We start from the raw sequence: 26,409 nt of genomic DNA on the forward strand, positions 1-26,409 counted from the left end.
TGGGGCAGGGGTGAAGCCCTTGGAGAAAAGGATTGGGGGAGAGAAGGCCTGTGAGAGTGGGAGAAAATGGAATGGAGTTCCTCAGAAGCCATTGTTGCCTTAGATCATGTGACCCCAAAATTTCAGTTCAAAGCTTCACTTGAGGTCTTAACCCCCATTTTAGTGTCAGCCTTCCACTCAGTGTGTGTAGTGTGTCTTCTGTTTCTACTTTGCCTATAACATGTGGGCCAAGTGCTTTATCAGGAGTAACAAAGCCATGATGTTGTGTGGGGTCAGAACATAAACTTCAGAATTGCCTTCCCCTATAGCCTACTTTGACACTGAGCGTGTTAACCTTCCACAAGATTTTTGCAAGTTTTATGAATTCTCTGTAATTGGTTTATGATTGTATTTTACACCACAGGGTCAGTGTTGGGACCAGTTAGCAGCTAAAAGTCCAACTTTGCTGTCGTCACCAAAACGATCCTCCAGATTAAATTTGAGGTGAACATGATAATGCTGGGTTTGATGCTATGCCCACATGATGGAGCTGTTAACTGCTTTTTCTTTTGTGTGAATATAATTACTGCTGGATAAATTCCCCTGCCAACTGCACATACACTGAACATTAATACAGATCAGCACATAAGATTTCCACAAGGGCTTTGCTAAAGCATAATGACATTTAGCTTTTTCTCACAGTAATTGTGGTGCCTGAGTGGAACATAAATGTATCAGAAACATTTTTGTGAAGGATTCTGACTAGTCATTAGTAATGAGCCATTGGAACATTAGCAACCAGAATAGCCTGTTCAGCCCTTGAGCTGACTCTGCCATTTAATTAAATCATGACTGAAATTCATCTCTACTCACCTTTGTTCCACGTCCCTTGATACCTTTGCCTAATAAAAATATATCTGTCTCAAGTCTTAAAAGCTCCAATTCATTCCCACCACTTTCTGGGGGAGAAAGTTTCAGAAGTTTACCATGCTTTGTGGAGAAATTATGCATCCTGATTTTGCTCCTAATGGCTATGCGTCATAATAAAAATGTAATATCCTTTTAAAAATGCTAATTGTACCATTGTTGTAATTATATCATCACTGCATATGAACTTTTGTATAAAGGTCTCAGTTTCCTTTTTACTGGGGCCATTTGCAACATGACACACTGAGAAGTGTGTTTGATAGTTCATAACCAAATTGTTCAGCACTAGCCCAGACACAGCAGTGCCTGTGATTACAACATATGTACAGACCAGGAACTGTAATAAAAGTTTATTGAAGCTTGTGGTACTATGTTAGCTACGTCTCATTCTTACGTTGCTGGCACTACCATAAGTGTTGCCTATTAAGTACAAATACTTAGGTACAAAGGGAAAAGGTCCATCACTGCATCTTTGGCACATCATAAGACTTTGCATATTCTGTTCCTTAAGATTGAAAGCATCCTTGCAAAATCCAAACAATTTAAACAATTAGACTCTTTCCCTAGGCTTATCTCTGATCATTTATGTAATGAATTGTTAATGTTTGAGTAAGTCTTTACTAGGTACTTGGAGATTTTTTTGAAATCAAAATGCATCATGTTGGTTTACAATGAATGTCACAAATGAAATGTAGTTTGCCAAATATTTTGAAAATTGCTAGCACTCCAGAGAAAGTTACTCAAACAAGTCTATCAAGAACCTTGCATTTAGCAAATAACTATTTAGTTACAAAGTGATCATCCAACTGATCAAGCTGATGTTTAAATTCTGAATGTGTAGAATTTGGTGGATGAATATTTAAGCTTGACAGTTTCAACTTTGCCAGTTTTACGTAAGTGCTATTCTAGATCCTTTGGATATGGTGATTTAATGGTGATAAATGAATCCTGTTGCAAATGTGAACAATTATAATGGTAGTTGCAACATCTCTCACTTTAAAAGTTAATGTACCCCATGCATTACCGCATCCATCTAGAGAGTCAGTCAGGATCAATGAAAACTTCAGGCACTATTGGAATTCAGTCTATAATGCACGGTGCCTAGATCTAGTAAAGAATTGGGAAGAGAAACATTCATCACAACGTATAATGCATTGATCAAAGAGCTAATTATTCCTGCCAGAGAAAGTCTTTTATTTTAAGTTTGGGGAATCTGAAGCATGAAGCTTCTTTCAGAGGAATTGGAACATCTCTGAACTGCATCCAACCTGCTTTTAGTCTTGACCTTGAAATAGTTAACACTGCCAATGATACAAAGAGTAAAGAATGAAAATATTGTGTTGCTGAGTTTGTGGAGATACAACTCTGTAAGAACAATTCCACAAAAAGGCATATCTTTAAGCAAAATCTTTCTTGTATTTTCCCCAAAGAAATACAAATAATTTAATCTGGATCAAATAAACAACAAACAAAAAATTCTAATTTTATCCCCTGAACCTTGGATCATTTTGTTCCTTTATGATCCATAATTGCAAACATTATCTGACTCTATCCAAACAAAAAATTCCACAACAGCTGTCACTGAATATTGGCATTTTCAGTTATTTTAGCACTAATTATCAGTAACCTCTTTCCAATTCCTAAATTGATTTCATTATCACTGTTTCAAGCATGGTCAGAATTTAATTGAAAAGATAGCATCTGCCATCAGGGTTTTAAGATTGGGAACAAGACTAAGCAGAGAATTTTATCCACTTTATCTTAGACCAACATTCAATTTCCATGTACTCATTGAAAATGCATTGCTGAATTTCTTCTGTCAAATAGCTAGAAGCTTTGTTTCCCATGGTTAATGTATAAAATACATTCAGGGAGCTGGTAAGCTCTCAAAGCTAGGTATCCAATATGTGGTTCAGAATAACCTCAACAGGATGTGTTCACTTCCCATTCTGGCTGGGCTAGATTTGGAACATGGCTACACACTATCTTTCACAAGAATTGCTCAGGATGAACCCATCAGCAAACAATGAGCCAAAGACATTTTTTGAGAAGAGCACATATAATGAAACATGAGTCGTCTGTGAACCTCAGCGTGATATGCTGCTTGCCTTTGTTGTTTGGACTAGTTCATGGAGTAGCTGGAAGGATTTATGCCATAAGAGAAGGGGAAAAAAGCCTCATTCTCTGATTGTTAATCCAACGTAAGGTGTTCACATAGGGCTGACGATTTTCTTGACTAAGCAGTGGTTGTGTTGAGTTTTTTGGAGGTTTTTTTACTGAGGTCTATTTAGTTTTAGAATATAGATCATAGAACATAGAACGTTACAGTGCAGTACAGACCCTTTGGGCCTCGATGTTGCACCAACCTGTGAAATTAATCTGATGCCCACTGAACCTACACCGCTCCATTATTATCCACATGTATGTCCAATGCCTTTAACATTGGTGAGTCTACTACTGTTGCAGGCAGGCTGTTCCACGCCCCCACAACTCTCTGAGTAAAGAAACTACTTCAGATATCAGTCCTAAATCGATCATACTTCAATTTAAAGCTATGTCCCCTCATGTTAGCCTTCACCATCTGAGGCAAAAGGCTCTCACTGTCCACCCTATCTAACTCACTGATTATCTTATACATCTCAATCAAGTCACCTCTCAGGCTTCTTCTCTCCAATGAAAACAGCCTCAGGTTCCTCAACCTTTCCTCGTAATACCTTCATTCCATACCAGGCAACATCCTAGTAAATCTCCTCTAAGCCCTTTCCAAAGCTTCCACATCCTTCCTATAATGTGGTGACCAGAACTGCACGCAATACTCCAGGTGTGGCCTTACCAGTATTTTATACAGCTCAAGCATGACTTCGTAGCTCTGAAACCCAATCCCCCTACCAATAAACGCCAACACACCATTTGCCTTTATAACAATCCTATCAACCTGGATGGCAACTTTCAGGGATTTATGCATCTGCACACTGAGATCTCTCTGTTTATCTACACTGTCAAGAATTTTACGATTAGCCCAGTGCTCTGCATTCCTGTTACTTCTTCTGAAGTGAACTACCTCATACTTTTCCACATTAAACTCCAATTGCCACTTCTCAGCCCACCTCTGCATCTTATCCATGTCCCACTGTAACCCACAACATCTTTCGGCACTATCCATAACTCTGCCTACCTTAGTGTCATCTGCAAATTTACTGACCCATCCTTCTACGCCCACCTCTAGATCATTTATATAAATGACAAACAACAGTGGCCTCAAACCAGATCCTTGTGGCACACCACGGGTAACTGAGCTGAACATTTCCCATCAATCACCACCCTCTGTCTTCTTTCAGCTTTCCAATTTCTGATCCAAACCACTACATCACCTTCAATCCCGAAACTCCTTATTTTGTGCAATAGCCTACCATGTGGAACGTTATCAAATATCTTACTGAAGTCCATATACACCACATCATCGGCTTACATTCATCCATCTGTTTTGTCGCCTTCTCGAAGATGCACGACCTACCCTTCATAAAACCGTGTTGGCTATCTATAATCAAATTATTCCTTTCCAAAAGATTATAAATCCTATCTCTTATAACCTTTTCCAACACCTTACCCATCAGTGAAGTAAGGCTCACTGGCCTATAATTACCAGGGTTGTCCCGACTCCCCTTCTTAAACAAGGGAACAACATTTGCTATTCTCTAGTCTTTTGGCAATATTCCTGCTGACAATGATGACATAAAGATCAAAGCCAAAGGCTCTACAATCTTCTCCCAGAGAATTTGAGGGTAAATCTATTTTCAGATCTTCCAAAATTGCTAAAACTCCTCTTTGTCAACACCAATCTCATCTAATCTTGTAGCCTGTATCTCCATATTCTCACTAACATTGCCCTTTTCCAATGTGAATACTGATGAAAAGTATTCATTAAGCGCTTCGCCTATGTCCTCAGATTCCACATACAACTTTCCATTACTATCTTTGATTGGCCCTAATCTTACTCGAGTCATTCTTTTATTCCTGATATACTTAGAGAAGGCCTTAGGGTTTTCCTTGATCCTATCCGCCAATAACTTCTCATGTTCCCTCCTGGCTCTTCTTCGCCCTCTCTTTAGATCTTTTCTGGGTAACCCATAACTCTCAAGCCTCCTAACTGAGTCTTCATGCCTCATCCTCACATAAGCCTTGGTCTGCCTCTTGACAAGAGCTTCAACTTCCTTAGTAAACCACCACTCCTGCACTCGATAACTTCCTCCCTGCCTGACTGGTACATACTTATCAAGGACCCACAGTAGCTGTTCCATAAATAAGCTTCACATTTCAAGAGTGCCCCTGCAGTTTCCTTCCCCATCCTATGCATCCTACATCTTGTCTAATTGCATCATAATTGCCTTTCCCCCAGTTATACCGTTTTCCCTGTGGTACATACCTATCCCTGCGTATTGCTATTGTAAACATAACCGAATTACGGTCACTATCGCCAAAGTGTTCACCTACCTCCAAATCTAACACCTGCCGGATTCATTCCCCAGTACCAAATCCAATATGGCATCATCCCTTGTTGGCCTCTCTACATACTGTGTCAGAAACCCTCCTGCACACATTGATCAAAACTGACCCATCTAAACTACTTGAATTATAGCATTCCCAGTCAATATTAGGGAAGTTCAAGTCCCCCATAACAACTACCCTGTTACTCTCGCTCCTACTGATAATCATCTTTGCTATCCTTTCCTCCATATCCCTGGAACAATTCGGATGCCTGTAGAAAACTCCCTACAGGGTGACCCCTCCTTTCCTGTTTCTAACCTCAGCCCAAACTACCTCAGTGGATGAGTACTGAAATGTTATCTCAGCTGCTGTAATACTAGTCTTGACTAACAATACCACACCCCCGCCTTTTTTACCATCTTCTCTGTTCTTGCTGAAATACCTGAATCCCGGAATCTGCAACAACCATTCCTGTCCCTCCTCTAGCCATGTCTCTGAAATGGCCACAACATCGAAATCCCAGGTACCAACCCACACTGCAAGCTCACCCACCTTATTCTGGATGCTCCTGGCATTGAAGTACACACATTTCAAACCAACATCCTGATTGCCAGTGCCCTTTTGCGACCTTGTAAACCTATCCCTGCCTTCACAACCCTCAACCTCCTGTTGGAACAATTCAGGTTCCCATCGCCCTACTGCATTAGTTTGAACCTTTTCTGTTCATATCCTAGCAAACTCACCTCATGGACTGTCTATTCTGCCCCTATGGCATCTCTCATGTTTGAATCAACCACCCTCTTACTGTATGCCATTGCTGAAACATATCAGCACTGCTTGGATTTCCTGGAATTGACCAGCATCCCTGGCACCATCATCCTCTTTAAAAGTGTAATGTCCACTTGGGCAAACACTATCAGTCTGGACCTGCCCTGCACAGTTCCTGACACTTGGCACTAGATATAGCAAAGAGAATTTTGGTGTCTCGCTTTGTGGGCAGGAACTTGGAGATCTTACAGGTCAGGGTGGTTCACAGGTGGGATATTATCTTCCTCCAGGATTAACAGAGAAGACCACATCACCAGTCTGTACCAACTGCGCTGGCGCAGTGCCAACAATCTGGAGGAGTGCAGACCACGTAGGAAGGTTAATGGCCTTCTCCACTCGTCCTGGGTAAGTGCCACAATTTTTTCTCACACTAACTCAACCTCCCACCATATTATGCTTTACCACACTCACTATTGTCTGCAACATCTTTCCTCACTTGCTGTCAATCACCCAATTCCCTCAGACCATCTACTGTACCAAGCCTCCTGACTAATGGGTACCTCCATGGATTTGAGTGAGGATTACTTTGCTAAAGGTTTGAGACAAGGCTGCCTGCCTGCTGCACATGCGGTGTGTTTGCTGCATACCTCATGGTGCAGGTATGAGATAGACGTGGACGTTGCATACAAAAATAGAAGGCTCCCTTGACTGAGGTCTACAGACCGCAAAACGTCAACTGCCTGCTTGTTTGATAGTGCGAATAGACGAGGTCAGGTACTAAGCGAGGCACTAAGTGAGAGAGCGCTATGAGAGCAAATAAGTATCCCCGAGATGTAGGAGAAAATGGGGATTGGAGATGCTGGAGATTAGAGTCAAAATGTGTGGTGCTGGAAAAGCACAGCTGGTCAGGCAATATCCGAGGAGCAGGAGAGTCAACATATGCTCAAAACATTCACTTTCCTTCTCCTTGGGTGCTGCCTGACTGGCTGTGCTTTTCTAGTACCACATTTTCATCCCTGAGATGTAGTCTGGTTTGATCCTTGAGATGGATGTTCAAAAGTCTTATCACAGTCTTTAAATGATAGCTGCTGCAATGCATGTCTATACCTGTTGGCTATCCTGCAAATAGATTGGAGAGGTGCCATGTTATAGAACGGAGAACATAGAACATTACAGAACAGTACAGGCCCTTCGACCCTCGATGTTGCACTGACCTGTGAAACCAATCTGAAGCCCACCTAACCTATACTATTCCATTCTCATTCATATGCCTATCCAATGACCATTTAAATGCCCTTAAATTTGGTGAGTTTATTACTGTTGCAGGCAGTGCATTCTATGCCCCTACTACTCTCTGAATAAAGAAAGTACCTCTGACATCTGTCCTATATCTATCATCACTCAATTTAAAGCTATGTCCCTTCATGTCAGCCATTGCCATTGGAGGAAAAAGGTTCTCACTGTTCAACCTATCTAACCCTCTGATTATCTTCTATGTCTCAATTAAGTCACCTCTCAACCTTCTTCTCTCTAACGAAAACAGCCTCAAGTCCCTCAGCTTTTCCTTGTAAGACCTTCCCTCCATACCAGGCAACAGCCTGGTAAATCTACTCTGAACCCTTTCCAAAACTTCCACATCCTTCCTGCAAAATGGTATCCAGAACTGTACACAATACCCCAATGTGGCCGCACCAGAGTTTTGTACAGCTGTAGCATGACCTCATAGTTCCAAAACTCAATCCCTCTACCAATAAAAGCAAACACACCGTATGCCTTCTTGACAACCCTATTAACCAGGGTGGTAACTTCCAAGGACCTATGTACCTGGACACCGAGATCTCTCTACTCATCTACACTACCAAGAATCTTACCATTAGCATTGCTCTGCATTCTTGTTACTCCTTCCAAAGTGAATCACCTCACACTTTCCCACATTAAACTCCATTTGCCATCTCTCAGCCCAGCTCTGCATTTTATTAGATTAGATTACATTAGATTACATTACAGTACGGAAACAGGCCCTTCGGCCCAACAAGTCCACACTGACCCGCCGAAGCGCAACCCACCCATACCCCTACATTTACCCCTTACCTAACACTATGGGCAATTTAGCATGGCTAATTCACCTGACCTGCACATCTTTGGACTGTGGGAGGAAACCGGAGCACCCGGAGGAAAGCCACGCAGACACGGGGAGAACGTGCAAACTCCACACAGTCAGTCACCTGACTGACTGTCCCTCTGTACCCACAACATCTTCAATACTATCCACAACTCCACCGACATTAGTGTCATCTGCAAATTTGCTAACCCATCCTTCTCTGCCCTCATTCAAGTCATTTTAAAAATGACAAACAACAGTGAACCCAAAACAGATCCTTGCGGTACAACACTAGTAACTCAACTCCAGGATGAATATTTTCCATCAACCACCACCCTCTGTCTTCTTTCAGCTAACCAATTTCTTATTCAAACCGCTAAATCATCCTCAATTCCATGCCTCTGTATGTTGTGTAATAGCCTACTGTGGGGAACCTTATCAAACACCTTACTGAAATCCATACACACCATATCAACTGCTTTACCCACATCCACCTGTTTGATCACCTTTTCAAAGAATTCAGTAAGGTTTCTGATACGCAACTTACCCTTCACAAGACCGTGTTGACTATCCCTAATCATCTTATTCCTTTCTAGATGATTATAAATCCTATCTCTTATAACACTTTCAAACAATTTACCCACAACAAAAGTAAGGCTCACTGGTCCATAATTTCCAGGGTTGTCTCTACTCCCCTTCTTGAACAAGGGAACAACATTTGCTATCCTCCAGTCTTCTGGCATTAATCCTGTGAACAATGACAACATAAAGATCAAAGCCAAAAGTGATGTAATCTTCTCCCTGGCTTCCCAGACAATCCTAGGATAAATCCCATCCAGCCCAGGGGTCTTAACTATTTTTACACTTTCCAGAATTGCTAACGACTCCTCCTTGTGAGCCTCAATCCTTTCTAGTCTAGTAGCCTATATCTCAGTAGTTTCCTCGACCACATTGGCTTTTTCTAGTGTGAATACTGACAAAAAGTATGCATTTAGCACTTACCCTATCTCCTCTGACTCCATGCACAACTTCCCACTACTATCCTTGATTGGCCCTAATCTTACCCTGGTCATTCTTTTATTCTGATATACCTATAGAAAGCTTTAGGGTTTTCCTTGATCCTATCTGCCAATGACTTCTCATGTCCTCTCCTGGCTCTTCTTAGCTCTCTCTTTGGGTCTTTTCTGGCTAACTTGTCACTCTTCAGCACCCTAACTGAGCCATCACATCTCATCCTAACATAAGCTTTCTTCCTCTTGACATGAGTTTCAATTTCCTTAATAAACCGCAGCTTCTGCACTCGAGAACTTCCTCCCTACCTGACTGTACATACTTATCAAGGACCTGCATTAGCTGGAATAAGCTCCACATTTCAATTTTGCCCATTCCATGCAATTTCCGTCCCCTTCCTACGCATCCTAAATCTTGTCTAATAGCATCATAATTGCCTTTTCCCCACCTATATCTGTTGCCCTGTGGTATATATCTATCCCTTTCCATCACTAAAGTAAACATAACTGAATTGTGGTCACTGTCACCAAAGTGCTCACCTACCCCCAAATGTAACACCTGGCCAGGTTTATTGCACAATACCAAATCTAAAGTGGCCTCATCCCTTGTTGGCCTGTCTACATACTGTCTCTACATCCTGCACACATTGGACAAAAACTGACCCATCTAAAGTACTTGAACTATAGTATTCCAAGATAATAGTTGTAAAGTTAAAGACCCCCATAACAACTTCCCTGTCACTCTCACTCCTATCGAGGATTAGCTTTTCCATCCTATTAATCAATTATCAGCTGCCAAAATTCACAGATGAGGGGTGTGTGTGACTGCAGCCCGAGGACACTGTTTGGGTACTGAGCACCATGGAGGCTCTTCTCAGTCAGCAGTGAGCTGAAGTCACCAAATACCTGCTCTGACATCTAAGTCGAGAATTCTCAGCATCTAGTTTGTTTGCAGCGGATGGTACAATAGAAAGCTACATATTAATGAGATGAAATGTGCAGTTAATAAGGTCAATAACAAGCAGTAAAATATATTAACAGATAAATTGCTGCTCCCTGGCGAGTATCTCACCTCAACACCTGGTGAAAAGATGTTAAAAAGTAAGTTATTTCCAATTTAGACATAGGACTTGCTCGATTACTTGTATAGTTAGAACCATAGAAATCATGTGGCACAAAAAGGGCCATTCAGCCCATCATGAGCATGCCAGCCTAATGACACCCAGATGAATTGGGTAGAGGTGAGACAACAGTAGAATGCATTGAGGGAAAACTCGAATGTGTTTCCTCAGATCCAGGATACTATAAGAAGTGAGAAAGGCAGCATCTCAGGCACCAGAATTAGGCAGTCAAGTAAGTAATTAATTGGCCTATTTCACAGCTATTTTATGACCAGCATAGGAGTGCTCCACTCCATCACATGGCGAGTACCCCATTTCATCAAGGTGACTGTGGTCCACTGTCATAAAGAAGGGGACACTTTTCTTCTTCAACTCCATGGCCAATGGAGAGATCCATTTGTGCAAATGGTTGCCTTTGCATCCCTGAAGTCACTACTAGAGGGCTCAGTGCTCTAATTGCTGGAAGCTGCTGATGTGGACCTGCACATCACTACTTTTCCTGCCAGCCTTTCAAAGGCACTTCAATACGGAGGTGCCTTCTCCATACATTTACAGCCTCAGTGGTGGTATCTCTATCAGCGGTGATGCTAATCTGCTAGCCCTTTTATTTCCCAGTAGCTCAGATAGATGGACAGTTGTGCTATTACCAATCTTTTAATTGGTTGCCCTGTAAAATTATTGTTGCAGCTTCCCCATTCATTCACACAGGACCGGTATTTTGCATTGGCAGGATCCATGGTGCACTGTTTAAATTCTGGTCAGGGTGTCAAGAATATCAAGATACAAATTTATTTTAACTTAAAATTAAAAGGAGCATCTGCTTTCGATTTAACCAGTGTGACTGAGTGCATAGTGTAAATGCAACATTTGTTAATATTACCTCTCGAAGAATACAATTGTACTCTTTAAGTTTCATAAAAGCAAACTAACAATATCTGAGGAAAGATTACTTTTTAATGACACACTTTGCAAAGAACTTAGTTTCCTTGAGTGAAAATACAAAAAAAGTTCATCTGTAAAATTGTCATAACTTTTGATGCTCAATATTTTACTGCTATATAAAGCGATAAAAGTAAAAATAAAAAAAAGATTTAAAATAGGTGTTCATATTGCATATTTTTATTGCATAGAATTTTAATCTTTTTTAAATGGGATGTGGGCTATGCTGGCTAGGTTAGTATTTCATAGAACTATAGAACCCCTATGCAGAAGCAAGACATTTAGCCCATCAAGTCCACATCAATCCTCTAAAGAGTATCTCACCCCGACGACCCTATCCCTACAACCCTACAGTTCCCATAGCTAATACACCTAACCTGCACATCCTTGGACTGTGGGAAGAATGCCCAAACAGACACAGGGGCAATTTGTAAAGTCCACACATATGGTTGCCCAAAGATGAAATGGAACCAAGGTTCTTGGGGCCGTGAGGCAGCAGTCTAACCACTGAGCCCCATGTCATCTATTTATTACCAAATTCTACTTGTCAGAAGACAACTGAGAATCAATCACATTGCTGAGAGTCTGGAGTCACATCAGACCAGGTAAGGGTGGCAGATTTTCCTTCCCCAAAGAACGTTAGTGAATTAAATGTGTTGTTACAACAATTGCCAGTAATTACATAGTTATCATTAGGCTGGCTTTTTATTTCAGATTTCTTTTTTAATTGAGTAAAAATTTCACTATCTATCATGACAGAATTCAAACCCAGGCCTCCAGAACATTAATCTGGTGTTCACTTTTAACTAATCCAATTGATTTTATCACCATGCCACATCCTTCCCATGTATCTTTTCAATGTAGTGAAAACACAAACACATGCAATCTTTCTGATGTAATAATTTACAACAGACAAATATTTTCATGTTATCATCATCATCATCATCATCACTGTCATCAACAAAGCCCTACGTGTATAGGGCCATTAATTTAGCAGAGATTATTAACAGACGGGGAGCAATTTTTGACACTAAAGAGGGGATTTGAGGAGGTAAATGAAAGACAGGTTAAATACCTTTTCTCTGAGCAAGCTTTTGAAGGTGAGGAAAATTTATGGTTACCTGTAAATGCTTGGAAAGAGAATTTCAGACTTTAAGGATATGATGATAGAAGAATAATGGTGGAATTAACATGATCAATAGTTTGAGAAACAGAGAATTTGAAAGGAGCTGTAGGGTTGCAATTCTTTCTCGAGAAAAGATTGAGCATGTGCAGTTCAATGGGAAGATCTGTGAAGGATGATGAAGCTCTTAATTCAGCTGACTTGAAGTTTATTAAAAATGGGCTAAATGCCAAATTTATGGAGATTCATGGAAGGCTTCTCTCCATGAGATACAGTGAATTTTCTCATGTAACTTTCTGCAGCTTGCTTTATTAGATATACACCACATTCTGGCATTCTGCTCATACTATTGTGTGTTCACCAGTTCATGGAGGTACTCATGTGTGCGAGGACATCCTAAGATTCCTGGCATCTTTCTTAGGTGATGTGGAATTTGGGATTTGGGGGACATATTATCAGTAATCCTACTGCACACATTCTCAATTACCTGCTATATTCGCACCGCATGGCTTGTGCTGCATTCATTGGAATAAGATTCCACTGTATCAAAGATCCATGTAAATGCCCTCCTTGTCAGAATTCACCATGCCCCAGTGTGGGGGGGAAAATTTTATCAAACTTGGTGATCACTTGGGTTGAGTATAATTCTCCTCCATAACAGTGTCTATTTGTGGGTCTTCAGATGGCTGAGGATGCCAATCCAGGATCCACAGATTCTATAACAGTGTGGGCACTGGTGGATGGTAATGGTAGATGGAGGTGGTGGTGGCTGGACCTTCTTGATGTTCTGTCTCTCCACGTGCAAAACTTGCTTCTGTTCAGCGACGCAGCGGAAAGCGTTCCTGTGGCTTTTAGCTCCCTGCTGGATAATTTTTCTTTAGTGATTCCAGTTTGTAGCCATGTTCTCCCAGTTGTTGATGTTGAGTTGGGCATTCAGATGACATGGCTGGTCCTTTGGTGTTGTTGTTGAATTATGATGGTGGTAATGTTGGCTATGGTGACCTCCTCCAAAACGCTGGTGTTTGTGTGTTGTCTTCCCATGTGATGCGCAGGACTTTTTGAAGCAATCTCTCGTAGTGTTAATCCAGTACTTTAAGGTGCTTACTATAGGCAGTCCATGTTTCAGCTCCATGTGGGAAGGACAGACATTTATTAGAAGTTTAGGCTTGTAGACCTGAAGCTTAGTTTGGGCCTGTAGGTCATGGTCTTTAAAAACCTTTCTTCTGAGTCAGGCACAGGCTGCCTGGGCAGCTCAGATGATATATTTCTTCATCAATGTTGGCCTTGAAGGAGAGAAGGCTGCCAAGGTATGGGAAATTATCCATATTTTGAAGGGGATGGTTGATCTTTATTGAGGGAGGGGTGGAGGGACTGTTGGGTGGTGGTTGATGGAAAATGAGTGTCTTTTTTATGTTAAGGATAAGGGCTAATACCTTATATGCCTTGGCAAAGCATCCAAGATGCACGGTAGATCTTCTGCAGAGTATGACGTGATGGTGTTGTCATCAGCATATTGAAGCTCCAAGATGGAGGTGGTGGAGATGTTGCCCTTGAACCTATTAAGGTTGAACAGCCTGCTGTTCATTTGGTAAATGATGCAAATTCCCTTAGGCAGGTTTTGGCCAGTGAGGTGGAGGATTGAGACAACAAAGGTAGTGAATAGGGTGGGTACAATGATGCAGCCCTGCTTGACCCCTGTCTCCATGGTGAAAGGTTCAGACTCCAATCCACAGTTGCTAAGCAATGTCATCATGCTGCCACCTCAGCATCCTGATGAACTTATCAGGGGCAACCGCATTGTGACAGTATCCATCAGAAAGCCTGGTGGCTAATTGTGTGAAAGACCTTAGGTCGATGATGCCCATGTAGAACTGACACTCACTGTCTAATGTGTCAGTTTGTAGGACTGGTGCCTCTTGAGAGAACACCTGTGTGTGACGTCTTTTAAAATGGGAAGGCTGGTGCACAGACAGCCACCACACAGACCTTGGCAGATTGGAGTGGAAGCCCAGTAGCATGGAGATCAAGATGACTGGTAGGTCTTCTATGTTGCAGCATTCATTCACTTTTGCAACTGTTGTGATGCTCTAATTTAAGTTCAGCTATCATCCTCTACCTTCTCTGCCAGTGAGGTCTTCATGGATCAGGATCGTTCCCCTTGACCTTGCTGTCATGAGTGACCCTGTCAGGAGTTACGCTGCAGAAGGTTTAGCTCTAAGGTTCCTAGGTATGCAGAAACATCTCCACCAGCACAAAATGGCAACCCTTGGAGAGGTGGAGAGGATTATACTGAACATGATTGTCATTTCTGTGTGATGTGATTGCTGACTACTCACATTTCTAAGGACCTGTTCTGTTTTTGATATCCCCACACAGCTTCATTGGAAGTATGACCAACGGATCCAGCCCCAACGCAGGTTATTGTGATTGTCGCTGCCATATTATCATCATTCATTGACTGTACATTTGTTGTCTTTGGAAAGTTAAGCAGTTCCTGACTGTTCCCAGAAGCAAATGTAACTATTTTTCCTTTGTTTTTATTTTCTTCACTTTTGATGTTGCTGAATAAAAGTGAATGTTTCAACTGTTTGCCTGTTCAACTGTTTCAAAATGTTCCTGGTGTGTGTGATGATTCCAAATTGGGCAATGAGAAGATACTATACTATGCTGAGCATAAAGAAAAGAGTGATGTTCCCTCAGGTCACTAAAATAGCATGAGTCTCAGGATGGGGAACACATGTAGCTTGATTCCTGCACCTGCAGTTCCAATGGCAGTCAAGCAAACAGATGATGTATACCTACAATACATTTACAAAGGTGAGCTTGTATTTGCAATGAAGTGTCAGCAGAGTCACTCATGTGCCTGTCAAAGCATTCCTTTGTGTTGTTCTCCCACTATGTGCACGGTGAAAGAGAAAGCACAGAACCCTGAGGTGCACCCTTGTCCAATTGATGAGATGGGTGCTTGGCCTGCACACAACATTTCCTGACAGTAGCATTGCAATAAAAGGTGTTGTTATGCAGCCTTGAAGTGGAGAACTGCATTGTAAGTGTGTCACAAATGTGCCATGAAGATGGGGTGAAGCTGGTACATGTCCAGTGCGAATCTCTGTGGGTGGGGGTCCAGGTGATGCTGCCCATGGAACATTCTCTGAGTTGCTGGGGACTGCTGTCCAAGATGGAGGCTTGGAGGATCAAGCAGCGAGCTGGAACCACCAGTTACTTCCTCTGACTTTCAAGTGACCAATGTCATGGTCTAATTTCTATCTGGTGCATGGGAAATTAGGAAACTGCATGTTAACAAATTGAGATTAGGTACTAATGGCATGCACATAGCCACTGGGAAATGAAGCAGCATATGTGGTACTGGTGACAGAGCATATGTGTGAGATATATAAGTGCTTTGAACCAATTTCCAACTTCCACCACCATCATCCTTCTACAATTTACTGGGAGCATTTTGCTGCACATCACTGGGCTAATGAAAGGCCCAGGCTAGGAGCTCTATCTCTTTAAGGTGGCATTCATACCATGCAAGCTAATGCCTGCATGCAATTGCTTCATTAACATATTTGTTGCTCCAGTCATTTTGGCTGCTCTTTCCAAGGAAAAACAACTCTCATTACAAATATCTGTAATATAATGTTTCTTGTGCTTCTGAAGACTCCTTCAACACTGCATCAGTAGACCTTCCCACTACATTGCCCACTATCTGCCGTAGTTCAAAATTACTGTCTTTGTTGAAACTGAGGGATAACAGTAATGTCCAGCTGAATTGATTTGGAGTGTCCTGTGCTCTTTATACAGACTCTTCACTGTAATTCATGACTTCACTATCTGCTTCTGCTCACTTGTAAAGTGGAACCCATCAAATGAAAACTCAGCTTAAATTTTTCTCATGGAAAAGCAAGTATGTATTCTGATACATTGGATGTGAAGATGCACTCTCAAAGAGTGAGGAATTGCAATTGTGATAGACAGTCTGTACCTCCTCCAATTAGATGCAGGAAGGCTAAACATTAGAGAAAAAAAATGAATAACTATTCTGAAGGAAGCGATGCTCGATATTATCAATATGCATGTTTATTTATCTGTGGGTATCACTGACAACACCAACATTTGTTCCATCCTTAATTGTCCTTGAACTGAACAGCTTGTTAGACTATTTCAAAAGCTCATTAAGAGTCAACCACATTAATTTGATCATGGAGTCAAATTTAGGCCAGACTAATAAGGAGGGCAGATTTTCATTCTTAAAAGACCTTAGAGAACCAGATGGATTTTTATGAAATTTGAACTATAACTGAGACTAGCTGCCCAATAGTTCACTGTATTGTCAGGTAGCACCACCACCCTCACCCCTACTCCCCACCAATCTCCAACAGCAGAGGTCACCAAAACCTTGCTGATCTTCAATGACTGCATCATTGAGAAATGACTGGAGGGCAACATCTGGTTACTTGCCTCTCTCTTAAATTCTCTGTTCCTGCAAAAAGCAAGAAAAAGGGAACAATGAATGAGATTAATTGTGTTTACCCGATGGATGGAGAGCATTTGTTGAATGTGACTGAGAGAGATGAGTATAACATTGAGAAAAACAGAGACAGATGCATTACATCTACCTTCAGATTTTCCACATACTATTGCACCTTTGCTGCTCACAGCATGTCTGCACATTTAAAATCAAACAGATACATTAGTTTCCCAGCTTCGGGTGGATAAAGCTAAGTTTTACAAGTTCCTAAAGCACCACACTTACTTCTGGAAACAAAAAAAAATCCAGAAAACCTATAAATCCTTGGGTGAATTTCTGTATTAGATATATCTTTTTGGTCCAAAACACAAGCAGATGCCAAACATGGTCACAAATCTTGAACTCTAATGTCAGCTCATGAAGCAGTGTCAAACTGAGAAATTATCCTGAAAACATATGTATCATTTATTGGAATATATTTATTGCAATATATTTATTATATCTTATTATTTATTGTAACAGAATACATAAAATTCAGGAATGAGTAAAACCTCTCAGCTGATCAAGCACAGTGGCTGACACTGAAGCTGAACAGCATTTGCCACACCATAATCGGTACTTCATTTTACTGTTTCACAAGTTTGTAAAATATTAGATAAGAATTTTTGCACACATTCTAAAGAAGACAGAGCGAGGTGGGCATTGATCTTCTGGCTGCTTGTAATGCCAAAGCATTAGTAGCTACAGAGATGAAAACAATTACCGGCTAGAAATGAATGTTTGCAAGAAAGAAACCATCAAAGTCAGTTTCAGGATGATTGAAAATATTGCTGGTTTAACAAAAGCAAAAGCATTGCAAAAAAATGTTCATCGGGGCAAGAAAAAAAAAGAGAAATGAACCTCAAATAATTTATCCCAGCATTTATCTTTCTGATCTCCATCCCTAAAATGTCCTCTGCTAAACCTGCACTGAATTCCACTATCCCAGCCTAAAACCTCTCCAGTATTTTTGAATAACGTTCAAATGCCTCATTCATTAAACAATGAGTTACTTGAATCTTCATGAAAGAAATTAAAAGACAATAAGGTGAACTTAATTTAAAAGTATTTTCTGAAAACTAAAATGGGTAGCTGAATGTTTTGATAGTTACGGTACTTATTGTAGGTATAGGTTCAAATGGGATGGAGGAGTGATTAGGTTAGGTCTGACTTTATTTCACTGCGATGCTTTTATATGGCACTTGTGTGGTTTCTTTGATTTTTTTTCTGAATTTCCTGAAAGCAGATCAGATACTGCGAAACAAACTATTTCTCTGTAATCTCATCAGATTTTATTTCTGTGTATGACATTTAACTAAAAAAAACTGAATGATAATTCATGTAAAATAAAATGATATGGAAAGTGAACCTGTTGTACATCTTTGGGTATAGGAATGAGTAGAATAACACCAAGCTCTTGGGAGATAATGGCTTCAAGGTCCTGAAAAGTGGGCCCCTCTAAAGCTGAGATCCTCAAAAGCCTGTTCCCTCTTCCAGTCCTCCTTCAATAATTTGAGATATCACATGCTCTCCAACCTTTGCATCCCAAACATTCCTCATTTTCGTTATTACACTATTGAATATGGTATCTCAGGCTGGCCTTAAGATACGTTGTTCCATATCTAAAACTTTCTGTCTATCTCTTTTCTTCATGAAACATACCTCTTTACCACACATCTTAATGTGCAGTTCTGTAGCTGAGTATTAAATGGTGTTTACTGATGCAGCTATGAAGTATCTTATTATAGAGTCACAGAGAAGTACAACATGGAAACAGACCCTTTGGTCCATCTTGTCCATGCGGACCAGTTATCCCAACCCAATCTCGTCCCACCTACCAGCACCTGGCCCATATCCCTCCAAACCCTTCCTATTCATATACCCATCCTGATGCCTTTTAAATGTTGCAATTCTACCAGCCTCCACCACTTCCTCTGGCAGCTCATTCCATACACATACCATCCTCTGCGTGAAAAAGTTGCCCCTTCGGTCTCTTTTATATCTTTCCCCTCTTGCCCTAAACCTATGACCTCTAGTTCTGGACTCCCCCCCCTCCCCCCCCGCAGGAAAAATACTTTGTCAATTTATCCCATCCATGCCCCTCATGATTTTATGTTTTTGCTAAAGTTGTTATAAAAATGTGAGAAGCTTTGGGCATATGGAATGTTAATCAGAAAGTCCTGGTAAAAGTCTTTTCCTGAAGTATGGAAGTAGTAGTTGTTAAAAATGGTGACAACTTATCCATTGTGCTTGGAGTCACAATTGCTAGTATCTTCCGGTTCTTGGAATAAGTCTGAAAGTGGGAGAGATTAGTGAAGAGAAACTCATGACCTGGATGCTAAAGCCTGTCAGATCTTGCATCAGTAAGGTAGTTGATTGGCAAAGTAAAAAGTCTGCTGGTCACCAATCAGAAGCCTACAGCTCCAGAACTTGACAGTGACGTGGAGGAGGCCATGGTTGCTACTAGTACAGCATCCCTCAGGATCAGGATCGAGGATTACCCATGGAAAATGTAAATTTTATTTGGCGAGGTTCTGGCGAGGTGGCTTTTGTAGAGAGCTAGGGACATGGTGTCCAAAAGCAAAAGGCAAGAGTATAGGTGTTAGCCACAACCTCTCTACCTTATTTCTAGCCCATCAATTAAGCACAGATCGCTGCATATTAAGAAACTCCCCCTCCCTGAACCACTGCATCGGGCAGCCTGCCAACACTGATTAAACTATTAGGTTGGCAAACTCTTTCCTGTTGCTCCTGCAGCCAAAGCAATTGCAGCCCAGATAGGAACAACCCAAAATGGTTATTGGCTGAATCTTTAAGCACCTCAATTAATGGCAGGATTGTGAAACTTGAGCATACTTTACCAAATTTAATTAGAGTGCAGGCAAGAAGGTGGTGTGGTTCCAGTCCATACAAGTGCATAAAAATGAATCAAAGCAGTAGCAAAGAAGAAAGCATGCCAAATTTAATACTCTGGATCTCAGTACCTCATGGGACATGCTGGTGCATGTACCTACAGACCTACAGGTCAAAAATTATCTTATTCTGTGAGGTAGAGTCTTGGCAAATCGCTGCATAAACATCATCCATGAATCAAGAAATGGTCAAAAGTAAGATCTGGAAGATCACAAATCCACTGACTCTCACACAGAATTCCATTATTTCAACTCTATTTTTCAGTTAAATCTAATGCCACTTCCCCATTAATTACCATTGGTTCTACATTCAGTATCTTCTACCTGATGTCACATTTTGTTATCTTGTGATTATTATTGTGAAATTTTAACGTATGTTTGTACCTATCAGTGTGTTACAGTCACTCTAGTTGAATATACGTATTGGAAACACTGAAAGGGGTGACACCTAACATAGTATGTCTTACAAAGGAGATTAGATAGAGGGTTAGATAGGGTGGACAGGGAGAGCCTTTTTCCAAGTATGGTGACGGCGAGCACGAGGGGGCATAGCTTTAAATTGAGATGTTAGAGGTAGTTTCTTTACTCAGAGAGTAGTAAGGGTATGGAATGCTTTGCCTGCAACAGTAGTAGATTCGTCAACTTTAAGTACATTTAAGTAGTCATTGAACAAACATATGGACGCACATGGAATAGTGTAGGTTAGATGGGCTTCAGATTGGTATGACAGGTCAGTGCAACATTGAGGGCCAAAGGGCCTGTACTGTGCTGTAATGTTCTATGTTCTATATTAAAGCTGTAGTTGCTAAAAGGAAACAACTGATAACTATTGAGCCACCATGCCATCCATGTCAAGGTATCACTGCTACCTCACAGTATCAGAGACATGGATTTAGTTCTATTCTTGGGCAACTGTGTGTGGAATTTACACATTCCCTCTGTGTCTGTCTCCTTTGGTTTCCTTCCACAGTTCAAAGATGTGCAGTTTAGGTGGATTGCCATGTTAAATTGCCCATAATGTCCAGGCTAGGTGGACTATTCATGGGAAATGTAAGGTTAGAGGAATAAGTTTGGGTGAGATGCCTTTTGGAGGGTCATTATGGGCTGAATGGTCTGCTTCCACAGTAAAGGATTCTATTAATTTTATTTTGAAATGTTCTTCTTGCTTCAAAAAAGAACTTTGAACTGAAACTTTTAGGCATAGGACCTGACGTTCAGACAGATAAACTGGAAATAAATAAAATATATAGTTTGGTTATCTTGCTGGAAGAATATATCAATTATGGTGTGAACAAACAATCAGGCAATGGAATATATTTTTAAACCGATAGTTAATGTACGCATGAATTAAAAACCAAGCAACTGAACAGAAAATATAAGGTTCCAGTTAGCACAAATCAATGTGAGTCATTCCAGCATTGACACAGACAGTTCATCAGTAGACGCCTCCTTTTCTATTGAACTGAATAGTAAACGGTCAACAGGGAGTGTGCTTCAATGGTGTCACAAATTCAAGTGCAATTTGAAAATACTTCAAGGATTTCAATGTCACTTTCAACCATCTTTACTAATGATATGGAAAAGCAACGGAAAATAGCTGCAGCAAAGCTGTGCAAATTCTGAGATATACTTCAATGTATTATGCTGCTGAATTATAAATTATATTATTATTGTTCAAGTCTTTGTAAGAAAGAATAGGAGCCAAAATATGAATCAACGTGCAAATGTATACATACAAGTTCACTTTTCTGATTCCTTTCTACTGTTTGGATAATTAGAACCAGGGAAGGATCCATATTGTTCTCTATGGTTCTGTGTTTCCCTCAAAAAGGTTATTTTGAAAATTTAAACTATCTGATTGCTATGGACCTTTACAATGAGACACGATGATCCAGAAAATCCGACTGTGCTTGGAATAATATAATAATGCTCACTATAAACCACAAGTTCATTTCCTACAATATTGACACTCAGCAATTGACAAACCTCCCCCCAGCATTGCCCCTGCCCACCCTTTCCCACCATCACAAAACATGTGGTTTGATTAATTGCATCTATGTGCCATAGTGATGACTGAGGTGCTAAAATGTGATTCTTGAATTTCAATATATCTTCAATCAGCTGTCTCAGCCAGGCATTCTGTATTCTTTATGACTATCCAGAAAAACGTGGGTCAATTATTTTCACTGTATTTTATTAACATTCTCTGATGTATTGAAGGCAAATTCAGAAAAATAATACTACCTGGGTATGACATCGTATCTTAACAATGGTAAACTGAGTTCAGCCATGAAAGAAGAAAATTCTTTTGAGGAGAAATTTCTTTATTTATAAGTGAATGGATTGTATATTTATCATAGAAGTTTGTCTAATATGCACATGGTTAAAGCACACAAATGAATAGTTTCCAGATGGAGACAAGGCACATTGTAACAAACACAATTACACATATTAAATTAATGTTTCACTCACAGAATGATTTGGAGGCATTAAAGAAATCCCAGGACATATGTAATTCACATTCTACCCAGTGTAAGTATCTATTTTTAACGGTTGCAAACCTATGGTTATGTCGATCTGCTTCAATTGTGATTCTCTTACCACCAGCAGGGAAGATGATTTTCTTTTTGCATTACCTTTTGCAGGAGAGATCACCATTTGTAAGCATCGATAGTTGTTTTGGTCAACATATAGACAGAAACAGATTTATCAATAGTTTCAAGCAGTTAAATCATATTAGACATCGGCAAGATTTGGTTTGCTGCTTAATGAATACTTGCAGGCTAAACCTGGAAGATTAATTGAGGATCATGACAACTGGGTAGAAAAACAATGGGTTATTAGTTCTTACTTTGCTGTGACAAATAATTCCTGGATGATATCTTTTTGGATTTTCCTGAAATAACAGAGCTTGAAGGAGTTCATAGATTCAACTTTGGTAAATTGAATAATATGGACCAACAGAAAGGGCCTACACCATTTTGGTGTTTTCCTAGATGCAGGGGAATTTGAGTAAATTGTTACTGTTCAAATATGCACATGGTCAACCTACATCAGTCATGATGTTTGAGACCACATGACAGCAGGCTGTAGAGACAAATGATTCTGTTTACAACCTGGTGATAAGCTTAAAAGTGATTAGATTTGATTCCCTACAGTATGGAAACAGGCCCTTTGGCCCAACAAGTCCACACTGACCCTCTGAAGAGTAACCTACCCAGACCCATTCCCCTACCCTATATTTACCCCTGACTAATGCACCTAATGCTATGGACAATTTAGCATAGCCGATTCACCTAACCTGCACATCTTTCGACTGTGGGAAGAAACTGGAGCACCTGGAGGAAACCCACACAGACGCGGGGAGAATGTGCAAACTCCACACAGACAGTTGCCCGAGGCTGGAATCAAACCTGGGTCCCTGGCGGTGTGAGGCAGCAGTGCTAACCACTGAGCCGCCGTGTCACCCTTAAGTGTTAGCAATATGGTAAATAAAGATAATCTTACCTACAGCTTAAACTCTGTTTGTGTCTGTAGATCACAACCTCCCCTAAACCTACCAACAATGATAAACAAAGTACAGCCTGTGCACCTTCATACTAGCATCAGTCACAATAGACTTGGATTCTCTAGCCACCATGAATGTAATGATGCATGCAGCCCTATGTTATGATGGTTCATTTATACTAGATAAAGTCCACATTTTCATTTCTGAACAGTTGTATTTTCTACACGAATTTAAATCAAGAACAGTTCACTGGTGATTGGTTAAGACAGGTCTATTGTAAACAGGAAAGACTCACCCAATATAATTGCTGTAGTGGAAACAAATTATGGTTCTCTTTCATAATCCTGACAAGGATGTTCAAACTTCATTGCACTGGAAGTAGTTTACACAATTACTTTAATAAATAATGTCAGATCTAAAAATATTTAATATGTAAGGCAATATTTCTGATAGCTTCAGAATGTCATTTGATCTCTCAATTCTGCTTATTTTTACTCCACATGAACCATCTAATATAATCTCATGTTCTTGTGTACTTGCTAGCATTACTCTTTAATACTCCTTTTAAAAGGTTGTGTACAGTTTGCTTAAACAATGGCATGTAGCAGAACATTCCACTCCATGGAAAAAACATCTTATAATTTCCTCAAATTTTGGGGATTATTTAAAACTTGTGGGAAAAGAAATTTGCTGCAGTACTATGCAGACTTATGCTGATTCCCTGGAGCAGCCAGCACAGTGGCAGGTTATGTGTACTATGCCATTCACTGATTCATTGAAATGTTGAGTAAAGAAGCTCTCTGAGCATAAATATGATCTCATCTTCGTCATCAGGAAGGAGGACGGGAATATGCCAACAGACCGCAGACCTGCTATAATTATGACTACCTTCAAGAAAGGAGATAAGACAGATTGTGGTAACTACAGAGGGGTCTCCCTGCTGCCTGATACAGGAAAGGTCATTGTAAAAATTCTTCTAAATCACTTTCTCCCAGTGACTGAAGAGCTGCTATTGGAATCACAATGTAAATTCTATCCACTAACAAGCACGGCAAACATGATCTTTACAGCAAGATAGCTTCATGAAAAGCTTCAGCAGAAAACAGAAACAACTGAAATAACTCCACAGAGACTGGTATGCCGTCACCAAGTCACCTTTTATTTATACGTAGAGAGTTCTTGACACTGATCCAGCTCCCTCAGAGCCAGCTCTCAGAGTGAACAGGATGTCTGACACAACTGTTCTTATCAGTCACACAGGGCTCATTAATCTATGAGGTCCACCTGGCTGACCTCATTACAATCACTATATCCTTCTTCTTCTGTGTCCAAGGATATAGGACGGTTCTTTATGTAGCTCCTCCTGGGACATTTTAGCAATGGGTCAGGTCCCTCCAACTTTGCATGTGATATGGGTGGCGTGTAATGTACAGTAGCTCATCTCTTGCACCTGGAGCCTCTCGGAAGAAATTCATTCTCTTCTTCAGATGACAAAAGCAACGGGACAATGATTCGGAAGTATCTTCAATGCTTGTCAGAGAGGTAGAATCCATGGGTTTCAGCACAGTTGGCAAGGTTGTTGAGGAGCTGGGCATGTTTTGCTTCCACATCATTTGAGAGTTTGCAGTTTTCATATGGTCCATGTGCTTGTTCAGGACCGTTGCACCTATCTAAACTTTAAATGTCATTGGTCCTGACCTCACATTGACCATGCCTCTGACCCATGCAGGGCCATTTCTGTGGTTCTACACCAATCATCATCCCCTGAAGTAAGTTCTCTCTCTCACTTACCGGAGTTTTGTGTCTGGCATTGGCATTCCTGATGCTGTTTCAAACCCCCCCCCCCCCAATTAAACCCCCCATCAAATTTAACCTGGTGCAGAGTTTTCTCCCCATTAGCAACTCTGCTGGAGCTATCCCTGTAGTTGCATGAGGGCTAGTCCTATTATCAAATAGGAACTGGGACAGTTTGGTATGGAGTGAAGCTGTAGGTTGTTTCTTTAAGCCTGCCTTCAATGTTTGGACTGTTCTTCCTGCCAGACCATTGGGTAGTGGTTGCTTTGGAGCTGTCCTTATATAATACCATTCAACTTTAGGAAGAAGTGAAGTTCCCTGCTGGTAAACAATATCCTGTTAGCTGTGACCAACACTTCCGGGAATCTTGTATTGCAAAAGATGCATGCAGTTTTTCTATCGTCGTCCACATGTTTAATAAATGAATCCTATGCATGTCCAGCCACTTTGAGTGTGTGTCCACAATGACTAAGAATATTGAGCCCATGAAAGAACCTGTATAGTCGACGTGTAACTGAGTTTGGGTTTTACCTAGTTAGTCCCACAAATGTTGGGGAGTTGCTGGCAGTAATTTTTGTCCTTGTTGGCACTCTGGGCACTGCCTCACCAACACAGCCAATCCTGACCACCAGGAGTTCAGACACACCTCGGGGTTCAGCACCTAGCAATGACCTTTGCTCGGGACAATCATTCTTGCTTCTCATAATAATGTGCCATCCCCTACGGTGATCTGGTCTCTCTGGGTCCAAAAAGGGTTCAATTATGTTTGTTACCGCCTTTTGTTTCCCCCATCACCACCAGCTGTTTCAGTTTTTCTCTGTCCAAAGTCTGAGATTGTTAGCTGTGACTTGAACCGTGTCCGGAAAATTTAAAACCGTTACAGACTCTTCCAGTGGTGGGTCTGCTAGTAGAAGGTTGTTCAGTGCACTTGCATAACTCCAACTTGCAATTATACTTAGTAAACACTTAGTGTTCAAATCCACCAGTGAATTCGGCCTGAAGTTATGGGTGGCACTGCCTTGTCCTCTTTACGTAGACATAACAGGGGCTTGTGATCTTTATTATTACAAATTTAGCTCAAAAAGTTATTGACTCCAAATATGACCGCCAAACATTCCTTCTCTATCTGGGCATATTTATGATCTGCAATTATCCAAAATCCTGGACACATACGCTATTGAGTTTTCATTGGGCCACTTATCATAGAATCACAGAATCCCTACAATGTA

Source organism: Chiloscyllium plagiosum, unplaced genomic scaffold (genome assembly GCF_037043375.1).
Source record: "Chiloscyllium plagiosum isolate Xiang-an unplaced genomic scaffold, Cpla_swu_hap1 HiC_scaffold_26, whole genome shotgun sequence".
NCBI lineage: Eukaryota > Metazoa > Chordata > Chondrichthyes > Orectolobiformes > Hemiscylliidae > Chiloscyllium > Chiloscyllium plagiosum.